Genomic DNA, 17,550 nt, shown 5'->3' on the forward strand with positions numbered 1-17,550 from the left:
CTACCACTTTCACAGTCAAAATGTGTGTGTCTGATCTGCCATTCTAACGTAGCTCTGGCTAAGAAGGGAAATGTCGAGAGGCATTTCAAAACTGTTCACAAGAAATATGAGTGACTTTCCAGCTAAAAGTGAACTACGTAAGAGAGAACTTTTGGAACCTTATCGTGGAGGAAAAATATCCAAACATGAGAAAAGTTCCCATGTACTTGACAGCATTTTTTGTATCTACCTGCCTTTGCGAGTCAGCATTTTCAGACATGAAGATCATCAAGTCAAAATACCAATCCACTCCAACAGATGATCACCTGGACACCTGCTTGAGGCTAGCAATCAGTAGCAACAACCCAGACTATAGCAACAACCCAGACTATGCAAAGCTTGCTGACAGCATGCAGTGCAAATCATCCAATCAATAAGGTGAAATGTTATTTAATATTGGCGGGGGGAGGTGGGGGTAGACCGCGTTAGGAAGAGGGTGGAAAAAGTAGATCCTATGTAACTAAAGTCTGGGCACCCCTGATTTAGAAGATACTGTTGCACAAAAAACATGCAGATGTAGGTGTACACCATCACTGGTATTATCAGGCTGTATAGCTAGTTACGTTTGCTTTGACTCAGTACATATATTAGTTAGCTAGCAATTAGCATTAGCAGCTAACAAGAATTAGGCCCATTTTACTAAGAAAATACAAACTAGCTGTTTGCAGATGTAAGAAACACTAACTAATAGTGTAATTATAGAACACTAGTGGATTATATTAAGAAGCAAAGTGAAAACAGCATCGTTGTCATCAACATTGTTTCATATGCTGCATTGACCATGCAGAGACTGAACGCAAGTGTCTCGTGGTAGAGGAACAACAAATGCACTCCTTGAGTGACAGGGGGCGGGGCTAGGTCTGTGTGGAAAGCGGCATGGAGAGAGAAAGAGCGGAGAGAGATGACTCACGTAGCGAAGTAAACTATAAAAATGGACGTTACACACGGCGTATCACATTTAACAAACCAAACATTCAAATACCTTTATACATTTTTACATTTTAGTCATTTTAGCAGACGCTCTTATCCTTTTTCTTTTTTTTTCATACCTTTATATAAGGTAAAGTAAAAACCCAAACTGGTCCGTGCATCAATACCGGTATATACCGGTATATCGTAAAATATGGTATACCGTCCAGCCCTATCACGAGGTGTCCTAAATATCTGTCGAATAGGTGGAACTCTTATGACAAAAGAAGCTTCATGCCTAGCTTTCGTTTTTACCCATAAGAGTAGGAATAAAATGTCTCCATTCTCTTATGACCAATTCTCTAGTCTGAGAGGCTTTGTGGATAGGGCCCTGGACTAGGCTGTAAAAGAACTGGGCTTGTAGCCAATGATAATGGTATTACAACTATAACCAGCCTAGTACAATAGAGTACAATCATTCTGAAGTGCAGACAAGCATGATTTTGCTTGAGTGTTGCAGTGCCATCAAATATATAGACCAAGTATTAACATTGCATTGTTACCAATAAGACACACATCCAATTTGTTGACCTTTGCTGACCTCTACCTCTTCCCAAAGTAAGTCAACTATCCAAATGACTAATACAAATGCAGATAAGAGAAAATTGTCCTTTCACATAACTTTCAATGTGATGGTTGGTTTTATGATGAAAAGGGTCATAACACCCTCATAACAACCTCATCATTATGTGTTGTTCTGATCAATCTGCCTCTATAAAGGGCTGTGTAATTAGTGTTAAGAAAATGTTACAGCTGGGACAGCCTGTAATGAGTCAGCTGTGATCTTAGCGCTACAAGCCACCGCACTTACACTTACAGTCACGCTGATCCTCAACACGGGGCCCCACAGGGGTGTGTGCTCAGCCCCCTCCTGTACTCCCTGTTCACCCATGACTGCGTGGCTATGCACGACTCCAACTAGATCATCAAATTTGCTGACGACACGATAGTGGTAGGCCTGATCACCAACAATGACGAGACAGCCTATAGGGAGGAAGTTAGAGCCCTGGCGGAGTGGTGCTAGGAAAATAACCTCTCCCTCAACATAAAAACAACCAAGGAGCTGATCGTGGACTACAGGAGACAGAAGATGGAGCACGCCCCCATCCACATCAACGGGGCCGCAATGGAGAGGGTCAAAAGCTTCAAGTTCCTTGGTGTGCACATCACTGAGGACCTGAAATGGTCCCACCATACCGACACCGTGGTGAAGAAGGCGCAACAGTGCCTCTTCAACCTCAGGAGGCTGAAGAAATTCGGCATGGCCCCTAAGACCTTCACAAACTTCTATAGATGCACCATTGAGAGCATTCTGTTGGGCTGTATCACCGCCTGGTACGGCAACTTCATCGGCCTCAACCGCATGACTCTCCAGAGGGTGATCCGGTCAGCCCAACGCATAACCGGGGGCACGCTGCTTGCCCTCCAGGACATTTACAGCATTTGGTGTCAAAGGAATGCCAAGAAGATCATTAAGGACCTCAGCCACCTGAGCCACGATCTGTTCAATCTGCTATCATCTAGCAGACAGAGTCGGGACCGAGAGACTGAGAAACAGCTTCTATTACCAGGCCATCAGACTGTTGAACAGACATCACTAGCCTGGCTACCTGCCCTGTACTCAGCCCTGCACCTCGAGATTAATAACCCATGCACAGTGCCTTCGGAAAGTATTCAGATCCCTTGACTTTTTTCACATTTTGTTACGTTACAGCTTTGTTCTAAAATTGCTTAAATTGTTGTTTTTTCTCATCAATCTACACAATACCCCATAATGACAAAGCAAAAACAGGTTTTGCGAAATTTTAGCTAATTTATATAAATATATATTTTTTAATCACATTTACATAACTATTCAGACCCTTTACTCAGTACTTTGTTGAAGCACCTTTGGCAGCGATTACAGCCTCGAGTCTTCTTGGGTATGACGCTACAAGCTTGGCACACCTGTACAAGCTTGGAACACCATTGTTCTCTGCAGATCCTCTCAAGCTCTGTCAGGTTGGATGGGGGAGTGTTGCTGAACAGCTATTTTCAGGTCAGGTCTCTCCTGAGATGTTCGATCAGGTTCAAGTCCGGGCTCTGGTTGGGCAACTCAAGGTCATTCAGAGACTTGTACCGAAGCCACTCCTGCGTTATCTTGGCTGTGTGCTTAGGGTCATTGTCCTGTTGGAAGGGGAACCTTTGCCCCAGTCTGAGTCTGTCCAGCTTTCCCTCAATCCTGACTAGTCTCCCAGTCCCTGCCGCTGAAAAACATCCCCACAGCATGATGCTGCCACCACCATGCTTCACTGTAGGGATGGTGCCAGATTTCTATCACGAGGTGTCCTAAATATCTGTTGAATAGGTGGAACTCTTATGACAAAAGAAGCTTCATGCCTAGCTTTCGTTTTTACCCATAAGAGTAGGAATAAAATGTCTCCATTCTCTTACGACCAATTCTCTAGTTGAGACGCTTTGTGGATACGGCCCTGGACTAGGCTGTAAAAGAACTGGGCTTGTAGCCAATGATAATGGTATTACAACTATAACCAGCCTAGTACAATAGAGTACAATCATTCTGAAGTGCAGTCAAGCATGATTTTGCTTGAGTGTTGCAATGCCATCAAATCTATAGACCAAGTATTAACATTGCATTGTTACCAATAAGACACACATCCAATTTGTTGACCTTTGCTGACCTCTACCTCTTCCCAAAGTAAGTCAACTATCCAAATGACTAATACAAATGCAGATAAGAGAAAATTGTCCTTTCATATAACTTTCAATGTGATGGTTGGTTTTATGATGAAAAGGGTCATAACACCCTCATCATTAGGTTTCTCTGACATGCACTGTCAACTGTGGGACCTTATGTAGGCAGGTGTGTGCTTTTCCAAATCATGTCCAATCAATTGAATTTACCACAGGTGAACTCCAATCAAGTTGTAGAAACATCTCAAGGATGATCAATGGAAACACGATGCATCTGAGCTCAATTTTGAGTCTCATAGCAAAGGGTCTGAATACTTACGTAAATAATGTATTTCTGTTTTTAATATATTTGCAAAAATGTATACGTTTTTTTTCTTCACTTTGTCATTATGGAGTATTGTGGGTAGATTGTGGATTTTTTTTATGTAATCCATTTTAGAATAAGGTTGTAATGTAACAAAATGTGGAAAAAGTCAAGGGGTCTGAATACTTTTCAAAGGCACTGTATAACGACATGTTTGATGTTTTATGTACAAGATGTATATTTGTATAGACTACACCTAATATAGAATAGAATAATTGAATTGAATTTCACTGATTTCAATTATATTTCCTTTAATGCAAATTCGAATTGCAATTCTGTATCCTGTTTACTACTTCAATTCAAAGTCAATTCAAATGCAATAATTCAATTCTGAATTGAGCCCAACCCTGACGCACACACGAACGCACACACACACACACACACACACACAAAGACACACACACACACAATATCACACAAACACATGCTGATAATTTACAGTTGCCAATCTTGATAACTCCCTGCTCATTTGACGCCAGGTCCGCCCCCCTCTTCCATTCACTTCATCTCATTACACACTGCTGTCCTCCTGGCTGTCACTACAGGGCTCTGCCAAACCACTCTCTCTCACACACACTTGCATAATAAATGAACACAGAACACTTTGCAAGGACGTGCCCTCAGCTTGCTTCCACATCGTAGAAAATGCAGTTTCCATGTTGCGACTGTAGCGGACCTCTTTGTTCCTCATCCAGAGAGAAACACACAGGATGCTACCACAAAGTTTCTGCTGCGCAGCTGGTTGTCATTGAAGAAAGACACGTTGGCTATTATGAGCTAAAATAAAGACAAGCTCTTTGTTTTATTGAAGAGGCAGGGTGTAGCGTATTTGAACTGTTTAGGAAATATAAGGTTTGAGGGATCGCAATGTGCCATTCAGCTTTTAGGAGAGTGATTACATGCAAATTACAATGCACACCTATTTTTAACCTTACTCCTATGACGTATGTGGAATACTTACAACCCACTGGGCAAAAACTTGTTGACTCAATGTTGTTTCCACGTCAGTTCAACAAAATAATTCAACGTGGAAAACTGATTCGCAAAAAGTAATGAACATAAGGGAATTTCATATTTTTTTCACCCAACTTTTAAACTAAATCCAATGACATGGTGACATTTTTGGTTGATTTCACATTGAATTCACATTAGTTGACAACTCAACCAAATGTAAATCAAAACTAGATGTTGAACTGACGTCTGTGCCCAGTGGGAACTCTCTGTCAACCACTAGCCTATGTGCAGTCTCTGTGCAACCAGATAATTGATTGTACTGTACCAATGGTATACCAGGCATTTCCCATCACTTCTTCACATTGTGTTCAATAACCCAATTTTGCACACAAAAAACAGCATTTTTGTTGGCATCAATACTTGCATCTGCAAACTGTGAATCCTAACTACTGTGGCCTTTGACTCATCATCATACCTGACAATAGCACATCATACTATATGCATTTCCAGTATGCCAGCCGCAGCCCAAGTGATGTAACCTAATTCACAGATTCTATACACATCACACAGGAATACATCTAGTCTTGCTGCTATTGCTCTGTGGCGAAACAAAAAAAATATACAGTGTACTAGTAGAGTATTATTGTCCCAGATAGTCTTGTTGAATACTTGACTTTTCTCACAGTGTCCTCAACACCCGATCATTACATAACATGTTTACCCAGGTTTCCTCCCAGCTCCTCACAGACAGAGAAACTGACTATTCAAACACGGCTGCCTGCCTCCCTTCCCTAGCTGAGTCGAGCTCTCCCTTCAAAGCCTGCAAGGCAACCGGGTACCCACCACTATTTCCACTGAGCATAGTCCACACAGACAGATAGCAGCAGCACATTGCATGTCTGCAGGCTGTTCACAGAAGTGTGTGAGATGAGATGCACTGTGAGAGATCAATTTCAGAGGTTCACATCTCACAAAAAATTGCTGTTTTTTGCCTGGAAAGTTCTCATCTCTCACTCTCCTCCTCCGGGACAAAGTTGTGCATGTATGCAGCAGCAACCAGAGAGAACACAGGTGTGTTTGTGAACAAAAGCATGTCAGGTGCACCACAGTGCAAAATCATTCCAATGAGAATCATTCCAGGAAATATGCTGGGGGAATTAATAATTGCAGGTAACTAAAAAGTAATGCATTATATTTTCTACCAAAATCACCTATCAAAATTCTTAAACAGTGGATATTACATAAGACTGATCAGCCCTACAGCACATTTATTTGGGAGTAAGATGCTGAGACCCACCCATTTCCCAACTGAACACTTCATCAATGGGTATGCTAAAAGCACTGACTGTTCAAACACACCGAAATCCATGTGCTACCAACATTGCTAATCCGACACACTCATACTTTTCGAATAGGGTATAACTATGACATGAGGGGTAGATTATCAAAAATGATGTTACCTTCTTCAGAGCTGACATTCTAGGTAATTCCTCCTCAAATCCCGTTCACATGCTGAGGTTTCCAACGAAGTTTAGAGGGTGCGCGCATTCCAAACTAGGCTCACTCTGGTCCTGATGCTGAGCCATCCGTACCTATTTGATATTCACATCGCGGTTCCCATGCGCTGCTGTCAAACCCTTCTTCACATCTGGTTTAGTTTGCGCATGTCAATGGAGTTGATCTTACTGGATGCGACCAGAGAGGGAGCTGTTGTGTTGGTCAGGATACAGGGAGTCACTGTCAGACAGCGGCACTGAGGCAGGCAGTACAACTTCTATCAGAGAGTTTCTAAACCATACTGTTTTTGGTTCCATTCTCGTGTGGATAGCTAAGTGAGGTCTGTGCTCCAGCTTGCTTGTTTTTTTTTTCTGTAACCGCTGTGCACACAATGATATTTGGCGAAATTATTTCAGTGGTAACGGAGCACGCTTAGTCAATGCAATGATGCAAATTATGGGGTGTCATTCCAGAAGTTGTTAAAAGCTGCAAAACACCCACTAGCAGGGTAGCTAGCTATGCTAACTAGCTATCTAGCTGGTAGCTTTAGCATTTATCACAGGTGTGTTTTAGCTAATGGTGCATTTGAGTTAATTCTCGTGATATGGCACATAGGAAAGAAGGTATGTCCATTTCGCTTCTATCGTTGCTCAAACGTGAAACCGTTAACGCCAGACATAGCTAACGTTAGTTGGTTTTTACTAGTTTGTACTTAGCTAGCTATCCTGCTAGCATTGTAGCAAGGCAACTACTCACCTCGCGCAACTCACTGGGTGTCAAACTCAAGTGGCACCCAGACCTGTCATTCCCTTGTTTTTGTTACATCATTGGATACATTGTATTCCTTTTGTTGTTGTAAGCTTCTAATTTTACTCAAGTTTTAATGCTTACTGTCCCTTTACTTGTATCTATCAACTTCTATTGTGATGAAATTATTTCCATTTGTCCATTAGCTAAATTTTTATTTGAAGCCTATGGCTTGTACTTGACATGGACAGCAATGTGAAACAAAAGTTAAAGGTGCTACACAATATTTTAGCGGGTAAGTAATACTGTGAAACCCTATCATTCCACTATTAGCGCCAGATATAGTATATATATTTTCAGACATTACAATGCAAAAATGCAAAAAAATTGAATGTGTAGCACCTTTAAGAATGTTAGTTAACTTTCTTTCAGTTTTCCAGTCTAAAGTTCTTCGGAGGCTGTACCATAACTCCCAAGCCTGCGAAAGAATCCAGCTCTCCACCCCCTGAGACCTCTATGAAACAAAACGTAGGCCTAGAGGAGGAGGGCACGATCACTGGTAAGTAGAGTTTCATATGACATTATACAAGTTATTCTCAATTGAAATAAATATTGTTTCCGGAGCTGAGCGAAGTGAGACATCACCCGCTTTTTATTACTCCCAACTAAGTTGGTGTCACACTCAGGAAATGATATAGCTACAAACACCTCCAAACCAACTGCCAGAACTTACAGTATAGCTAATGTTCTTTCTTCCTCATTTGCTCTGTGTCTCAGGAGGTAGAGGGATAACACTGTCCTCAGCCCAGCCAGGCAGACGAGTGTACACAGTCCTAGCTCCCCCTGCAGATTACAAGATGGGTGCAGAGGGATCTGTCATGCTCTCAGCCAGCAGGCATAAATACTGTGGAGGACCCAGTTGGTAAGAGGGCTATAATCTTACATTTATGGACTGTCTGTGGGGACAGAGATGCGCTGTAAAGCAGGGGATTTACTATCGGGGCCTCTCCCTGGTTCGGCTCAGTGCTTAGTGTTACTATCACTCTCCTTGATTGTCTTTTCCAGTCCAGTTGTGGGGGAAAATAATGGGTGCGTGCGCAGTCCTCTTTTTTTTTCCTGTAGTCCACAATCATCTCCTTTGTCTTGATCACGTTGAGGGAGAGGTTGTTATCCTGGCACCACACGGCCAGGTCTCTGACCTCCTCCCTATAGGCTGTCTCATCGTTGTCTGTGATCAGGAAGTCCAGGATCCAGTTGCAGAGGGAGGTGTTTAGTCCCAGGGTCCTTAGCTTAGTGATGAGCTTTGAGGGCACTATGGTGTTGAACGCTGAGCTGTAGTCAATGAATAGCATTCTCACGTAGGTGTTCCTCTTGTCCAGGTGGGAAAGGGCAATGTGGCGTGCAATAGAGATTGCATCATCTGTGGATCTGTTGGGACAGTATGCAAATTGGAGTGGGTCTAGGGTTTCTGGGATAATGGTGTTGATGTGAGCCATGACCAGCCTTTCAAAGCACTTCATGGCTACAGACGTGTGAGTGCTACGGGTCGGTAGTCATTTAGGCAGGTTATCTTAGTGTTCTTTGGCACAGGGACTATGGTGGTCTGCTTGAAACATGTTGGTATTACAGACTCAGTCAGGGACATGTTGAAAATGTCAGTGAAGACACTTGCCAGTTGGTCAGCGCATGCTCGGAGTACACGTCCTGGTAATCCGTCTGGCCCTGCGGCCTTGTGAATGTTGACCTGCTTAAAAGTCTTACTCACATCGGCTACGGAAAGCGTGATCACATAGTCATCCGGAACAGCTGATGCTCTCATCCATGCTGGATGAACAACCTGCTCTAAGCCGTCCTACACTACATTTACCCCAGTCCATCTCACTCACACACCGTCTGCCTGCTGGAGAGGTAGAGGGTTTAGGCTACCTGACTGAAACTGATGAGATTAGTAGTTGCCACTAGAGAATAGCCTAAGGCAACACCTTAATCTGTACACTGAATGGGTTGTACTAGTATTTCCACTTTACTAGCACCCTGCAGCAATTGTGTTAATGAATTGGAAGACATAATGTTTTTCTAGCAACTCAAGAATTAATGACATCGAGGCATACTCAATTCAGCTATATTTGCCCGTTACAATGGTTTAGGCCGAGTCAGCAATTTAGGCCTATTAATACTTTCTCTTAAAGCTGCAATATGTAACTTTTTGGGTGACCTGACCAAATTCACATAGAAGTGTGAGTTATAGATCTGTCATTCTCATTGAAAGCAAGTCTAAGACGCGGTAGATCGGTTCTATGTGCGCTATTTCTATGCTTCCCGTTCTTAAGTTTTTTGTTTTTGCGTCTTTCGGTTTTGTACACCATCTTCACACAGCTGAAAATACAATATTTTTGTTTATTGAAAATATATTTCACAGCGGTTTAGATGGTACAATTATTCTCTACATTGCTTGTTTTGTCACATAAACTATTAGAATTTTAGTAACCAGGAAATGGCTGAGCGATTTCTACGTATTGCACCTTTAATGCTTGGCCATTAGATTTTTCTGACAAGCAACACTATTTTAGAAGTAGTAGAGGTTAGCAATTACAGGATAGGCCTAATCTTGTAGCAGTACACATGGAGTAGTAGAGTGATTTGGAGTGGATGTTTGTGTCTGTGGCTCTGTGCTACGCTTGCAGGTACAGTAGGCCTACCGCTTTAAATATGTGTTGTTACCATGGAGAAAGTAAAGAGCACAATGACAACCTCATAGTCATGAAAATACATTACCATTTTTGTTACTTCAAAGTCCCTTAACATTTACCGTGGCAGATGTGTCTATTTTGAATAATAGCTTAAATATTTCCATGTAGAGCAGTTAAGCCTATACACATGATGCAGTTCTCTATTTTTAATTAAAATCTTAACAAGGAATGAAGTCATCATAAGTATTGCATATTTGCAAAGGCCCACTTACGGGAAAATCTCAATGCACAGTGCACACCAAAAACAAGTAAAGAGGCATGGAGAGAAGCTCAGCAATACTCAAGTGACGGAATAATGAATTTTAATCTGACACTGTAAGAGCAATGTTTACAGCTGTTAGGCTAGTTAATAACAACTCTACTGCATTGTATTTGGGCTCCCCAGCCCACTGGAGCTAGTATGTGAGTAGTTTTGGGCCTGTGTGTGTGTGTGCATGTCACAAGGAATTTGTTTCAAAAAGCCTAATTCCTTCAACCACCCGCAAGGCCTTGGAGTTCTTAGAAAGTAAAAGTGTGACGTGAGGGACCAACTCAGCCAAGAATGATAGTGGTTTAGATTTACTCATTAGAGAGACCTTGGATGACCATACTATTCATCCCTCCTTCATCCCTCCTGTCAACATTACAATGTTGTTTCTAGATCACTAATAGACTTTGCCTACCTGACCACTAGAGGGAACAGTGTGACTCACATTCCTTAGATGACTGCAGTTCACCTGTTGCCTGTTTAAACAGACCATTTTCTCATGACTAATACTATGCGTGCGTGTGAATGTACCACACGTCCGTCCTCATTCTACAGGACAGCCTGTCTTTGAGCCACTATTGATTGACTGGACCATGCTGAACCACATTTGCTGCATTAAGCATCTATTATGGAGCCCATGTCCGCTTAGCCCCATATCTGCCGCAGAATTCACATGTTGCCTCCAAAAGCAAATCGCTTCCTACATGCTTATTATGATTAGTTTTATGGAAATGCTGTGAATAATAATTTACCAGCTTTTTATTTGTGCTGTTTTCCTTTCACAGCTGAAAATGGATAAATAAGTCAACTTAAGATAATTAAAATGCAACTTTCTCTATCTCTGCACAGCTGCCCATATGGTAGCTGCTTCCCCTTCAGACTAATAAGCTATCGACGCTCTGCTGAAAGCCTAGAGAAAGAGTGTGGTGTGTGTGTGCCGCCAACCTAACAGTGTGTGCATGCATGCTCTGCGGTAGGGGTGCTGGAGTCTATAGACTGTGGTTGAGTTGCTGAATTCGAGACAGCCTCTCTACCTACACAGCCTCTCTACCTACCAGTTACCCTGGGGAAAACCTCCACTCTCTGCTGTGTGTAGGCAGGCCCCACCTTTACCACAGTGGATAGGGATCAGGCGATTCAGTCAGCTTTGACCACTGTGCTCTGTGATCCTGGACAGTGGACATTCACCCATCCTGGAGCGTCGATCCAGCCCCTCAGCTACAGAGAGGTCTGTAGGCAGGGTCATCCAAGGGGTGCTGCTTGGCTGAATTAGCTTGATCTGCTACCAAATAAACAAAGTCTTGTGTCAAAGGCCGGGTAGACATGGTGTTGAAGGTGGCGGATTCCAAGTGCTATGAAATTGATACTTTTGATGAATATGGATCACAGAGACTTACCATAGCACAGTACTACAGCCAAATGGGATGCTTGCCTTAAAGGCCCAGGGCAGTCAAAATGTTTTTCCTGTGTTTTGTATCATATTGTACAACAGCTGATGAAACTAACATGGTAACAGTGTGAAATCAATGTTATTTCTTGATAGTTGCTGGTTGAAAATGCAATCTACACAGGACCTTCTAATCAGCAGGTTTGCATGGGCATGAGTTTCTGCTTGCCTGGGGAATTAGTTAATAGACCAATAACAAAGAGAGTTCCAAACTTCTAGTTTTCAGTTTTCCCCTCCCCACTCAGACCACTCCCAGACAGTCCTAGCTAAATTCTGCTTGAGAAATCGTTTTTTTGCTAATGTGACGAGGTGTGAATGAAGGAGTCAGGCGCAGGAGGTAAAACACCGAAGTCCAGAGTTTATTCCGTTTACATAAATAAAACACACCCAGCGTCAAAACGAAACTGTCACAAGGGAAATATTCCACCTTGGCAATAACAAATGGAAGACTAGCTCAACCGAGCTACTCGCTCTCATAATGAAACAATCACTCACAAAGACAAGGGGAACAGAGGGAACACTTAAATATATTCTAATTAGGGAAATGAGCACCAGGTGTGTGTGATTGACAAGACAAGACATGACAAGTGGAGTGATGAGAATGGGATCGGCAGTAGCTAGGAAGCCGGTGACGACGAACGCTGAAACCTGCCCGAACAAGGAGGGGAGGCAGCCTCGGCAGAAGTCGTGACGGCTAAAAAGTTATTTTTGTCCATTTTAATGGAAAAACTATTACAGTAAGATACGTAATTGTTACCTAGAATGGATTTGATATTGATATAAAACGGCTGCATTGGAATCCGCAATATGGGGAAACAGCGCCATGGCCGTTGTTATTGTTTTTGTTGGCGAAGCAGAGTTGGGGAGTGTCGTGCATGGTAGTTCAACAAATTGCGCTACATATGCAGCTGCATGCGATGATGTCAGAGGGGAAAAACTGTGTTTGTTGTTTGCAGTAACTTCTTTGTTGTTCTAATATCGCAAAAGGACGTGGCAGTTTTACAATTGAGGATTCCAGCTTTAAGGGATTAGACACTAGTTTGTGAAAGTCATGAAAGTTAACAAGCTCTCACTTTTCCTTGTTCCCTTCAGATGAGAACACTCATGAGTCCAACAAAGATGGAGAGGGAGAAGAAGAGGTAGAAGAAGACAACGACGGAGGAAGTAATAATAATAATAATAATAATAATAATAGGAACTACAGCTCCAGGAGGTGAGACAGTGGTGGACGGAGCGGCCCAGGGTACAGACTCTAATCCTGGGGATACAACCATGCCTCCGACCCCCATGGAGGAAGGAGTGTGGCTCAGCAAGAAGAGGAGGAAGCTGAAGAGGAAACATCACAAACAGAAGCTCTTGTCTCTGGGTCTGGTGCCCCATGCTGCAGCTCTGGAGTTCACCTACGAGAGAGGGGGGGGGAGAAGAAGAAGAAGAAGAAGAAGAAGAATAGGAGGAGGAAGAGATGAGGCAGAGAAGAGCAGCTGAAGTGATAGACTTCCTCAGGACCACACAAGAGATCTGATCGTGAGTGTGTCATACCAGGCCTGGCTGCTAATCAACCCAGATAATCAATCAACCCAGATACAGTCACATATAGCCTAGGCTGTGTTTCAGTCTTCCTAAGAGCTGGCCAAAAGTGTTGAAGCATAGTTAATTTTATAGCTTTCGGATTGGCAGAAAATTAATAATTTGAACAGCACTGTGCAGAGCATGACTCAAATTGAAAGTGAAAGTACAGCTCATTAATCACTAGCCTATAACAAAAACTTGAGGACCTTGAGAGATTTAGGAATAGAGGTGCAGAGGTGCATTGAGGTGCAGAGGTGCATTGAGGTGTAGAGGTGCATTGAGGTGTAGAGGTGCATTGAGGTGTAGAGGTGCATTGAGGTGTAGAGGTGCATTGAGGTGTAGAGGTGCATTGAGGTGTTTGGATTTACTTCATCATGCTCAAGCGTAATGGACAGGCTCAGTCATCTGGTCTGTCATAATCCCTCCATGACTTGCCTCTGGAGGACCAGACAGTCAGTCAGTCCAAAGAATCCCATTGGTTCCAGGGTTGAAGGTTTCTCTGTTGGTGAATTACTGTGGAAGGATAATAAGAAAGACCTCTAGAAATGTCCACTGTAATTCAGTTAAAGGGGCCAGATGCTCCTCTCCCTAATATGCACCTCAGTCTAGAGATAGACCAGGTGATTGGACACAGGCCCATTCAGCAACGGAGTTTATAATGGTTGGTGGAGTAAGAGTATCTCCTACTCTTTCCTCACACTCTCCAGGCTCATCGCCTGCAAGCAGGCTCCTCTGTGGTAGTGGAGGGCCTTCTGAGCCTGTCCACTGGAACATTCCCCCCTGCTGTTTTGGCCCAGCTCCACACCCTCAAGCTCCTGGTGCAGCAACAGGACACAGCAAGGATGGCCAAGGCTCTGCAGGAGCTCCAGAACAGCTCTATCATGTCTCCTGGTGAGTAGTCTTATCTGGTTTTACCTCAGCTGGATTAACCTAATCTTTGTCTGAGCTCGCCATTCACGTGCATACAGTCACCGGTCAGTATCGTCCCTCACCTGTCAATACCTGTCTTTACATACCAGACCACACCTGTCCATACTATCCCTTACCCATACATGCTCTCACCTATCCAAACACTAAGCCGTTTGAAAATCACCAGGAGACCACACTTTGTACAGGTCTGGAAATTGTGAATGAGATGGCCTCAGGTGTGTATTTGGGTCAGTTCAAATCTGTCTGACTAATAGTAGGTTGTCCACCCACTCATGAAATTTCACTTCCTTATGTTATAAAGTAAATTTTACCAAGACAAATATGATTTTTCATGTTCTGAATCGTTCAGTGGAGTCTTTCTCTAACATATCCTTAACATTATATTCAAAAAGTTGGATTTCGTAACTTAATACGTCCGATAATAAGCACCGAGCTCTGTTGACATACAGTAGCGCCGACGTTTTCTCGCAGCGACTTTATATCTTACCTCGATATAGTTTTGTGTCCTCCGGATTCGAGAAGAAAGGTGACGAGTTCAACGGTGAGACTGTCAGTTTGCCTCAATTCTCGCACAGCATTCAGCCTAGCTGACGCGATTCTATTTAGCTGATTTTTGAAAGAAAGAAAATGTCTGGCCTCCTTAATTTTGGCTATCCAACAAGGGTAAAAACGCCAATAATTTTTGAACAGATTATGATAAAGACATGAGGTTTGGACCATTGGTTTTCTTAGAGGAGCATCTACATTTTACCCATTGGTCAAAATATGCGTTTTTGATTGGACACCCTACTAATAGTGATGTGAGGGAAAATCGATAAAGTTACATATCGCAATATTATTTTTGGCGATATTGTATTGTTTTTTTTGACCAATTAGCGCTACCTACAGATAGTCGGCTGTACCTGAGCCAACATGTTTACATAATAATAATTATAATTATAATAATAATATGCCATTTAGCAGACACTTTTATCCAAAGCGACTTAGTCATGTGTGCATACATTTTTACGTATGGTTGGTCCCGGGGATCGAACCCACTACCCTGGCGTTACAAGCGCCATGCTCTACCAATTGAGCTACAGAGGACTATGTAGGGAATAGGGTGACATTTGGGATGCAGAAACAGGTTTGGGGTCAATTCCATTTAAATTCCATTCAATTCAGAAAGTAAAACAAATTCTAATTCCAATTCCACATGTTCTACATTGAAAAGCATTGAAGAGAATTGGAATTACAGAGTACTTCCTGAATTTACTGGAATTGAAATGGAATTGACCCCCAACATCACTTTTATTTCCATGACTGATCAAAACTCAGTGGTCATGGTCTCTCTGCAGCGGACCAATATGTTTGGAACATGAAATAGCAATAAAATCGCGGCATCGAATCGCAATGCATATAGAATTGTGAGAATCACAATACATATTGTATTGGCACCTAAGTATTGTGATAATATTGTATCAGGAGGTCCCTGGCAATTCCCAGCCCTACTGACTAATAGGATCAGTGGATACCTGGCTGTCCCTGGTGCAGAGTGTACTACTCTGGTGTATTATATGACTGTTCTGTCCAGGGGATTCAGGGCATGGTTGAGCAGGTGGCTATAGTGACACACATCTCTCCGTTCTCATCGCTAAGGCAACGCTGAGGAGGAAAACAGGCTCCAGTCCAAACCAGTGATCAGTTCCAACAATAGACTCTGAATAGACTCAAACCACACAGCATATTCTTGCTGGTCCCTCCACCTGCTCCCCAGATGTGGACACGCTTTGTGGATTTCCCTGAAACTTAATTAGTCATTAAAGGGGAAATAAAAAAGTATGTTAAAACAAATCTATTCCCACCTGTGTATTGTGTCAGAGCGGCAACATATTCCCCCATATTATTTTTTGCTAAAAGCACATTTCCATTAAACGGAATGTCAAACAATGGGGTATGATAAATGCTTTACTTTGTTTTAGGTGGCAAATGCAAAGTGGGATATTCATCTAGCTAAACACAAATGGAAATGGCCACCAGTGGAATAAAGCCAGCTGCTTCTGGCCACCCATGCTTGAGCCCAGTAAGCCTGCTGTGTGCTGTTGGTTTAGCCTGTTTTAAAGTCCTTCAAGTCTTTTTACAGTTCACTGCAGCTTCTCTTCAGCACTGAGAGAGAGGAGGAATCAATTCACCATGGGGCAGCGCTAAAGAATATCCCACAGCTTATATTTCACTGTTTCACCCAACACCTCTCGCTCAGGGATGACGTCTGCTGCCTGCCTGCTGGCAGTTTTATTTGATGACTTTCATGCACCGGCTGAATGGAATCTCCTTTGAATTTTTGCTTGAACGAAACAGTCAGATGAAAGCCATATCGCAGGGGGAAAGGGAAGCTGTTAGGAAACAGTGAGGTACTGTAGGTGACAGGAGTACACTGGCAGTACAATAATGACCTCATTAAATAACTAACTAACTAATTGTAATGTAACATTTGTCTCTTGTCTTTCCAGATGATGACACTGCAGTTGTGTCACTGTTTCAATACTGGATCACAGACATTCCGCCCATGCAGAGAGACTGGAAAACAGGCCAACCTACAACACAACCTTCCTAGTCGAGCCAACCAACAACGCAGCCTTAGACTTTCCTAGATGTTCAGGGTTTTAAACAATACTGCTGATGGAAAACGTATCTGACTTAATTCATTGTGAGCCCATGTAACGGAGTTAAGAACATACCGTAAGCTCACTCCACAGCTAGCTTGAAATGTCGCGGACGGAGCCATCCAATTGGTACCTTTTGGGTAGCTCAAACCGTTGGAATGTTGTCAAGGAGGGCGGTCACGTGTGTTAGCAAAGCAGAGGTCCCGAGTTCGAGCCAGGTACGAGCTGAATCAGGGGGAAGTGATACTCGCTAAGCAAGCAACGTGATATCTGTAACACCAACAACCATGAACAGTAAAGCTGTGAACTGTTTGAGAAGACTACTGTCTTGATAATGCCACTATTGAGTTACTGTTCAAGTTGTTTCAACAGCATGTTTAATAATTTTTTTTTAAAGAAAATTATTTTGGACATATTTATTTTAATGCACACTCGTGAAGCTGTTCATTATGACTTGATATACATGGAAATGTCTGTGTGCGTATTAAAATGTTTGTTTTGATAAATATTTTGTATTTATTTGTATTGTTCACCTGATATACAGTACGACATTACACCCTAATTACTTAATTGACAGGCTGTTGGATCATTATACCTTCTATGAGTAAGCATGATAATGCCACTATTGAGTTACTGTTAAAGTTGTTTCATATGACAGCATGGATACCTAATGGGAGTAGCATCACACAGCGTCCTCCTTC

At 42.6% G+C, this 17,550-nt stretch overlaps 1 long non-coding RNA gene across 3 annotated transcripts; it reads left to right on the top strand.

The window, feature by feature from the left end:
• Positions 1-322: 322 nt before the first annotated feature.
• On the top strand, positions 323-17,326 carry LOC121545036. Of its 3 annotated transcripts, none has more exons than XR_005996188.2 (6): positions 323-417; positions 7,697-7,823; positions 8,042-8,186; positions 12,801-13,232; positions 13,985-14,168; positions 16,697-17,326. It is a non-coding gene; the product is annotated as an uncharacterized LOC121545036 (long non-coding RNA). The 3 variants fall into 3 exon arrangements; XR_005996186.2 differs by lacking the exon at positions 323-417 and adding an exon at positions 6,750-7,140; XR_005996187.2 differs by lacking the exon at positions 323-417 and adding an exon at positions 7,151-7,559.
• Positions 17,327-17,550: the final 224 nt, after the last annotated feature.

The sequence above is a fragment of the Coregonus clupeaformis genome, chromosome 29 (genome assembly GCF_020615455.1).
Source record: "Coregonus clupeaformis isolate EN_2021a chromosome 29, ASM2061545v1, whole genome shotgun sequence".
In the NCBI taxonomy this organism is placed as follows: Eukaryota; Metazoa; Chordata; class Actinopteri; order Salmoniformes; family Salmonidae; genus Coregonus; species Coregonus clupeaformis.